This window comes from Elephas maximus, chromosome 8, assembly GCF_024166365.1.
Source record: "Elephas maximus indicus isolate mEleMax1 chromosome 8, mEleMax1 primary haplotype, whole genome shotgun sequence".
In the NCBI taxonomy this organism is placed as follows: Eukaryota; Metazoa; Chordata; class Mammalia; order Proboscidea; family Elephantidae; genus Elephas; species Elephas maximus.
Window position 1 is genome coordinate 72,815,711 of NC_064826.1, and position 10,121 is coordinate 72,825,831.

The window sequence follows — 10,121 nt, forward strand, 5'->3', positions numbered from 1 at the left end:
GGGTACTCAGCTGCTAACCAAAAGGTCAGCAGTTTGAATCCACCAGCTGCTCTGCGGGAGAAAGATGTGGCAGTTTACTCCCTTAAAGATTTACAGCCTTGGAAACCTTGTAGGACAGTTCTATTCTGTCCTGTAGGCTCACTAGGAGTTGGCATCAACTCAACAGCAGTGGGTTTGGGCTTTAGGTATCACATATACTTAATCCATCTATATTATTCAAAACTAAAAGGAAATGAAGTACATAATTTCTTTACTGACATTTTACATTCTATTTCCTTTCCCTAACTAATGTATTAAAAATAGACTCTAGGGAAAAGATAAGATTAATTGCCTTGTATGTGAGGAAATGGATAGATACACTAATCAAGAGAATTGTAGATCGTCCAAAATGGAAACGCATGAAGAATTTACAGATTAAATCTGATTAAAAATGGAAAACAAAATACAACATACTACGTATAACAAGGTTTCAGACCTTTTCTCATTTACAAAATCAATTTAATAAAAAGATGCCACTTATTGAATTAAACTGCATGGTAATTTATTTCCTGATAAGAGATCTAATGCCAGTCCTTACTTTCCTGATTGGGGAAGAAAAACTGCCTTGAAATAATAACATTAAACATATTCGCATGATTTCTTAGAGATTAATTATACCCATAGCAAAGGAAAGTGGCCATGTGCAACAAAATATACTAAGTAGCTAAAATAAAGGTATTCAATAGAGGTCATAGGATTCTCATCATTGACGATACACTGTTTACGGCTCTGGCTTCAACTCACCTCTATAGATTTCCCACAATGGACAAAGTCATCCCAGTGACTGGCTTTAACATTCATAAATTCTTGATGTACCTTACACTTTTAAAATTTGATAGAACTTTCTTATCTATTACCTCATTTATTACTCATAGGAATCTTAAGATAAATTAGGAAGAATCAGTCTTCCATCTCAAGGAATGGGAAACACTGAAACGGTAAACGACTTCCTCAACAACAGTAAACAAAAGAACGCCATTCTTGGTCCTATACTCTTTCCACACTTCTGAATGGACTCCTATAATTTGTATATCTTTCCCTACTTTAAGGGGCCCTGCTCGTGCAGTGGTTAAAGCGATCTACTGCTAAGTGAAAGGTCAGCAGTTCAAAACCACCAGCTGCTCTGCAGGAGAAGGTCGTGACAGCCTGCTTCCACAGAGATTTACAGCTGTGCAAACTCTATGGGGTCGCTATGAATTGAAATCGACACGACAGCAGTGGGGTCTTGGGGTTCCCTACTTCACTGGTCTGGACCACACCTAGCAAATGTTTATAATACTCCAAAATACACAGTGTTAGGATCAATGTGCTTAATAAAGAAACTGTCTATTTTGTGTTGCGACTTGAAGGCCCAGGAGTTAATAAACCTGAATTCAAACTTAAGATCTACAGTCAATTCACTCTGATTCTGGGTGTTTCTGGAGTCTCAGCTGTCTCATAAGAGCCCATACTTTCAGGATTGAAAGGGAAGGTACCTGGGAGGCTCTTCTTTTGATGGACTTGAAAACTATCTCATTAAGTGTACCCAAAATTATCTTAAGACTATAGAAAATTTCACTTTATTAATTTTAAAACTCTGAGATTTTGGAAAATAGCTATTTTAAAATGTTTTGTTTTATATACATACATACCACAATAAAGAAAATCACACTCAAAAACTACTGTTCAAAATTCAGAAAGTCAATATGTGTAAACAAAATTTAAAGAATTAAACTTCAAGATGGAATGGAAAAAAACCCTTTATGGAAGCAGATGGTTGGCAAAAGCAGACAGAGATAAATGTATAAATACACAGAAAACCTATGTGAAGCAAGGAAGGGGAGAAAATAATACTTTCTTATTTTTGAAAATAAAGTAACTTGTTTTTTCCCAGTTAGAAAATTAAGGGACTTATTGAGACTGTAAGCATGTAGTCACATGCTAGACCCTCACCACCTGGAACTTTCTGATCATTTCTTTTCAGACAAGAAAAGGAGAGATGGTGGCAAAAAATGGTAAAAATATATTTCACCTTGGTGTGACTGGATAGCTGGTCGATGGGCTGCAAAACTAATTAAAAGAGCTAAATAGGCAAATTAACACCTTCTTTAAGACTCACAGGACTCCAGAACCAAAGGAGAATGAGAGGCCATCTAATCTAACCCTCTCCTCAATCACATTTTAACAAAATGAAACTCGCAGGTAAAGATCATTGCTGACAATGCTGAAATTGTTGGAACAGATAAAAGCAGATAAAAAACTCGTTGGAGGGGGCCAAGATGGCTGACTAGGTAGAAGCTACCTTGCATCCCTCTTGCAACAAAGACTCGGAAAAACAAGTGAATCAATCACATACATGACAATCCACGAACCCTGACCATCAAACACAGATCTAAAGAGTTGACCTGAGTGACAGAGACTGAGAATGAGCAACCACGGGGAAGCAATGACTGCTTTCAGAGCCTGGAGTCAGTGTCCCAGTCAGAAAACCTTAGCACCAGGCTTTGGAGTAGGCGCAGGGGAGCTGAGCAAGGCATCCTGAGATGACACAAACACGGGATGCAGCCCTAGCCCTCAGAAGTGACCTTGGCGGAAGCCCAGCCAGTGCACGCAGGCAGCGCAGCGACTCAGCTGACAGGAGGAGCAGTCACTGGGAGGCACCAACTGGTTTTGGAGCTTGGAGTGTGGAGTCCCAGCCGGGGAACCTTGGCGCTAGGCTTTGGACTGGGAGCAGAGGAACTGACCACGGCTTCTGAGACTGCACAAGCACAGGACGTGGGCCTGACTCTCGGGGGCAATCTCAACCCAGCCAATAGCACACAGGCTACACACCCCTTGCGAATCCCAGATAAAACAGTCATCACCATGCAAGATAAGTAACTTTGTCTATATTCGGGGTGCTACTCTCTCCTACCTATCTAATCCCTCCCCTCCCCTTCCCAGGAGGCTTCATTAACATTGGAATTTCCTGAGCCAGAGAGTGAAGTGTTCTGCAGTTTTTGTTTTCGTTTTTTTTTTTTTTTTTTTGTCTTTTCCTAACCCATTCTCCTGGCCTGAGAGAAGCAGCTACAAAAAACCCAGGGACCAAAAATCCTTCCCTGACTTCCTGAAATTGGACTAAAAATACAGAACCAGCTCCAGCCAAGCATATGAGATCCACAGACTTGGGCTTTCATCCCTACAGGGAACAAGGTGGCTATTATAATGCAAAGGCAATTCTGATAGGGATCTGACTGTAACTGTTTTAGCGGATTACTGCAAAGACAAGTTTCCCAGGTCTGATATCTCTGTGTATTAAACAGAGCCCTCACCGACCCACAACGGGGAAATGAGGGCTGAATCTACCCCCAGACCACCTAGCCTCCTGCCTTAGGGGTCTGAGGATGGTGACACCGACCAATCTATAGAGATACATGCACTGGGTGCCTAAGGTACAGCTGCAGACCCCACCCACCAAAGTGCTTTAGGAATAGAGACACACCTACTTCACTAGAACTTGGGGGAAGCCTGTCAGCATCCTGTCCCCCCTGGAATGTGACCCCCTGCTGCTACTAGAATCTGATGCACACAACTATCACCACTACTCCTCTAGGTGGTTAGGTGACAGTCTGCACCACACACTCGGTGACCCGAAATCAGATTCTACTCAAGAATAGTGAATCGACTCATAGGCTTATATATCTGGTAACAGCCCAAACCAGCTGGTAATAGGACATAAGTGATTCAAGGGCTACAACAATCAAGACAGCACAATCTAGTAGCCCATCTACATATATTGAAAGAATACAAAACAAGATAAGACTCAGTGAGAAAATATAAAATAAACCATTACAACATCTTATACATGGCTCGGAGACAGCAGTCAATATCAAACCACATAAAGAAACAGACCATGATTGCTTCTACAACTCCCCAAATTAAAGAATCAAAATCTTTCCCAAATGAAGATACAATCCTGGAATTGCCAGATGCAGAATATAAAAAACTAATTTACAGAATGCTTCAAGACATCAGGGATGACCTCAGAAATGAAATAAGGCAATCTACAGAAAAAGCCAAGGAACACACTGGTAAAGCAGTTGAACAAACCAAAAAGATTATTCAAGAACATAGTGGAAAAATTAATAACCTGCAAGAATCCATAGAGAGACAGCATTCAGAAATCCAAAAGATTAACAGTGAAATTACAGAATTAGACAACTCAATAGGAAGTCAGAGGAGCAGAATCAAGCAATTGGAATGCAGAGTGGGGGAGCTAGAGGATAAGGCAATTGACACCAATATACTTGAAAAAAATCAGAGAAAAGAATTTTAAAAAATGAAGAAACCCTAAGAATCATGTGGGATTATATTAAGAAAAATAACTTGCATGTGATTGGAGTTCCAGAACAGGGAGGGATAACAGAAAATACAGAGAGAACAGTTGAAGATCTGTTGGCAGAAAACTTCCCTGACATCATGAAAGACGAAAGAATATCCACCCAAGATGCTCATCGAACCCCATATAAGATTGATCCAAAAAGAAAATCACCAAGACATATTATCATCAAACTTGCCAAAACCAAAGATAAACAGAAAATTTTAAAAGCAGCCAGGGATAAAAGAAAGGTCTCCTACAAAGGAGAATCAATAAGAGTAAGTTCAGACTACTCAGCAGAAACCTTGCAGTCAAGAATGCAAGGGGATGACATATATAGAGCACTGAAGGAGAAAAACTGCCAGCCAAGGATCATATACCCAGCAAAACTCTCTCTAAAATATGAAGGCGAAATTAAAACATTTACAGATAAACACAAGCTTAGAGAATTTGCAAAAACCAAACCAAAGCTACAAGAAATACTAAAAGAAATTGTTTGGTCAGAAAATCAATAATATCAGATACCAGCACAACACAAGGTCACAGAACGGAACATCCTGATATCAACTCATATAGGGAAATCACAAAAACAAATTAAGATTAATTTTAAAAAGAAAAAAATGCTCAAAACAGGGAGTCATTGAAGTCAGTATGTAAAAGATCACAATAATCAAAAAGAGGGACTAAATACAAGAGGCACAGAACTGCCATATGGAGAGGAAAACAAGGCGATATAGGACATTACAAGTTAGGTTTTTACTTAGAAAAATAGGGGTAAATATTAAGGTAACCACAAAGAGGTCTAACGATTCCATAACTCAAAATAAAAACCAAGAAAAACATAATGGCTCAGCAAACACAAATTCAACTACTATGAAAATGAGGAACACACAATTTACAAAGAAAAATGTCTCAGCACAAAAAAGTAAGTGGAAAAATGAAATTGTCAACAACACACAGAAAAAGGCATCAAAATGACAGCACCAAACACATACTTATCTATAATTATGCTGAATGTAAATGGACTAAATGTGCCAATAAAGAGACAGAGAGTCTCAGACTGGATAAAGAAACACGATCCACCTATATGCTGCCTACAAGAGACACACCTTAGACTTAGAGACACAAACAAAAACTCAAAGGATGGAAAAAAATATATCAAGCAAACGACAGGCAAAAAAGAGCAGGAGTAGCAATATTAATTTCTGACAAAATAGACTTTAAAGTTAAATCCACCACAAAGGATAAAGAAGGACACTGCATAATGATTAAAGGGACAATTGACCAGGAAGATATAACCATATTAAATATTTATGCACCCAATGACAGGGCTGCAAGATACATAAAACAAACTTTAACAGAACTGAAAAGTGAGATAGACACCTCCGCAATTATAGTAGGAGACTTCAACACACCACTTTCGGAGAAGGATAGGACTTCCAGTAAGAAGCTCAATAGAGACATGGAAGACCTAATTGCTACAATCAACCAACTTGACCTCATAGACTTACACAGAACAGTCCACCCAACAGTGGCAAAGTATACTTTTTTTTTCTAGTGCACATGGAACATTCTCTAGAATAGACCACATATTAGGTCATAAAACAAACCTTTGCAGAATCCAAAACATTGAAATATTACAAAGCATCTTCTCAGACCACAAGGCCATAAAAGTGGAAATCAATAACAGAAAAATGAGGGAAAAGAAATTGAATACTTGGAAATTGAACAATACCCTGCTGAAAAAAGACATTAAGGAGGGAATAAAGAAATTCATAGAATGCAACGAGAATGAAAACACTTCCTATCAAAACCTCTGCGACACAGCAAAAGCAGTGCTCAGAGGTCAATTTATATCGATAAATGCACACATACATAAAGAAGAAAAAGCCAAAATCAGAGAACTGTCCCTACAACTTGAACAAATAGAGAGGGAGCAACAAAAGAATCCATCAGGCACCAGAAGAAAACAAATAATAAAAATTAGAGCTGAACTAAATGAATTAAAAAAAAAAAATGAATTAGAGAACAGAAAAACAACTGAAAGAATTAACAAGACCAAAAGCTGGTTCTTTGAAAAAATGAACAAAATTGATAAACCATTGGCCAGACTGACTAAAGAAATACAGGAAAGGAAACAAATAACCTGAATAAGAAACGAGATGGGCCATATCACAACACACCCAACTGAAATTAAAAGAATCATATCAGATTATTACAAAAAATTGTACTCTTAACAAATTTGCAAACCTAGAAGAAATGGACGAATTCCTAGAAAAACACTACCTACCTAAACTAACACAATGAGAAGTAGAACAACTAAATAGACCCATAACAAAAAAAAAGATTGAAAAGGTAACCAAAAAACTCCCAACAAAAAAAAAGCCCTGGCCCAGACGGCTTCACTGCAGAGTTCTACCAAACTTTCAGAGAAGAGTTAACACCACTACTACTAAAGGTATTTCAAAGCATAGAAAATGATGGAATACTACCTAACTCGTTCTATGAAGCCACCATCTCCCTGATACCAAAACCAGGTAAAGACATTACAAAAAAAGAAAATTACAGACCTATATCCCTCATGAACATAGGTGCAAAAATCCTCAACAAAATTCTAGCCAATCGAATTCAACACCACATCAAAAAAATAATCCACCATGACCAAGTGGGACTGCTGGTTTAATATTAGAAAAACCATTAATGTAATCCACCATATAAATAAAACAAAAGACAAAACCACATGATCTTATCAATTGATGCAGAAAAGGCATTTGACAAAGTCCAACACCCATTCATGATAAAAACTCTCAGCAAAATAGGAATTGAAGGAAAATTCCTCAACATAATAAAGGGCATCTATACAAAGCCAACAGCCAACATCACTCTAAATGGAGAGAGCCTGAAAGCATTTCCCTTGAGAACGGGAACCAGACAAGGATGCCCTTTATCACTGCTCTTATTCAACATTGTGCTAGAGGTCCTAGCCAGAGCAATTAGGCTAGACAAAGAAATAAAGGGCATCCGGATAGGCAAGGAAGAAGTAAAATTATCTCTATTTGCAGATGACATGATCTTATACACAGAAAACCCTAAGGAATCCTCCAGAAAACTACTGAAACTAATACAAGAGTTTGGCAGAATCTCAGGTTATAAGATAAACATACAAAAAACTCCTTGGAATCTAAGGCAACATAAGTTTTAATAGGTTTTAATACTGAAGAGCTGTTACAAAGATGGCTGAAATTAAGATTTCATCTCTACAAGAGAGTCTTCAGGGTCGTGTGTGTGTTATATGCGTGTGTGTTCCAGACACACCTAGGCATTTCCAAAAGCAGCAAATTCTCTGTAAAGAGAAAGTGAGATCCCAATGTGATTCTCACAGCCATTCCCTAACATTTATAATACCCATGCCCGATCTGTCAACTTTTAGAATAGTCAATCTCACACCTGGCTGCACACAGGAATGGCCTGCAGAGCTTTAACAGTGCCTAGGTTCCAACCTCAGAGATTCTGATTTGTCTAGGGGAGTCCCTGGATTTTTCATAAAAGTTCCCCAGGTGATTCCAACGTACTGCCAGGGTTGAAAACCATGGATTTAGGACTATGGCCTTAAAGAATAAGGAAAAAAATAAGATTAAAAATAAGCAATAATAGAAATATGAGAAACATTTATATGCTGCAATTAATATACTTTAAATTTTAATCTCAGTTTAGAAATTATGCTTTCATTTTAGGGAAAAAAAATACTAAAGCATACATGCAAAAATCCTAAACAAAACACTGGCTAATTAAATCCAAAAAAGTGTTCAAAAAATAATATGACATGATCAAATAGGATTGATACCATCAATGTATGTAAAGTTTAAGATCAAAAAAAATCTCTACAATTCTTCCCATTGATGGCTCAAGAAGAAAAAGCACAATACTATTTCAATAAATGGAGAGATGAAATTTGATAAGCTCTAACCCTATTTATGGAAACCCTGGTGGTGTAGTGGTTAAGTGCTATGGCTACTAACCAAAGGGTCAGCAGTTCAAACCCGCCAGGCGCTCCTTGGAAACTCTATGGGGCAGTTCTACTCTGTCCTATACGGTCGCTATGAGTCAGAATCGACTCGACAGCACTGGGTTTGGTTTGGTTTGGAACCCTATTTATGGAAATCCTGGTGGTGTAGTGGTCAAGTGCTACAGCTGCGAACCAAAAGGTCGGCAGTTCGACTCTACCAGGTGCTTCTTGGCAACTCTATGGGGCAGTTCTACTCTGTCCTATGTAGTCACTGTAAGTCGGAATCAACTCAATGGCAATAGGTTTGGTTTTAGTTTAATCCTATTTATTGTGATAATTCTCAGCAAACTAAGAAATTATTTGTTAATTTATACTAAAATTAAACATATGCCTACTCTATGACACAGAAATCTCACTTAGTTCATACCCAAATGAACTATGTCCACAAAAAACAAAAAGCCTTGCACAAGAGCATCCAGAGCAGCTTTCTTTATAATAGCTCCAGATGTGTGTTGGAGCCAGCTTGCAGCAGCTCACGAGAGACAACTGTTAAATATAGGAATTTTGCAAGCTTGTTAAGCCATTGGCAGCTTAAAATTGGCCATGGTGAAAGTATTTACACTAGGGGAATTGGCAAATGCTACAAATCAGTGCATTTTTTCTTCCAGAGGGCCAGTTTACCATCACATAATTGAATAGATCCAAACTGGAAAACATCCAAATATCCATCAGAAGTTGGATAAACAAATAGTGGTATATTCATAAATTGGGATGTTGTTGCTGTTAGGTGCTACTGAGTGTCTCCAACTCATGGGGACATGTACAACAGAAGGAAAGGAGTCCCTGGGTGGTGCAAATTGGGTGGTGCAAATTGTTAACACACTCAGCTGCTAACCGAAAGGTTGGAGGTTTCAGTTCACCCAGAGGCACCCTGAAAGAAAATCCTTGCAATCTACTTCCAAAAAAATCAGCCATTGAAAACCCAATGGTGCACAGTTCTACTCTGACACACACGGGATCATATGAGTTGGAAATGAGTCAATGACAACTGGAAAGAGATAGTGACAGAAAGGAGATCCATGGTTGGGACGTGGCAGGAGGGAGAGATTACAAAGGTGTACAAGGGAACTTTGGGTGCCGATGGATATGCTCATTTTCTTGATTGTGTTGATGCTCTTATGGGCGTATTCACACGTCAAGATTCATCAAATTGTACACTTAAATATGTTCAGTTCATTCTATGTAAATTATACTGCAACAAAATTATTTTAAAAATTTTGAAAGAAAGAAAACAATATTTCATAGAACATTATTGACAATATTCCATGAACTGGGAAGGATGATTTTAACCCATCCATATGTGCCTGAGGTCTTCTAAAGTATTTTAAATGAAAAATCACACTTGACTACATGTGATAAACGCTGTCTATTATAGCTGCTCAGAACCAGCAGCAGTCTATTCTACCAGTCATACAGTACCAGCTAACAATCTACCTTTGTTATGCAACCATTAAAACTGTTAACCTAAAAATACAGAATGAATCATCGATGTTGTGAAAAGCTAAAGTTTGGAGAAGACTTCAATAGTGTTTAAAGAACAAAATTTGGATAGGCAAACTCAAGTTTTGATAGTTAATGTATCACAAACAAGCTGAATTATGCTGTCAAAGTTAATCAGCCCAGGCACTGGTCTTTTGTCTGCTTGTTATCTACTTACAAAGCATTTTTATACTGATAAGC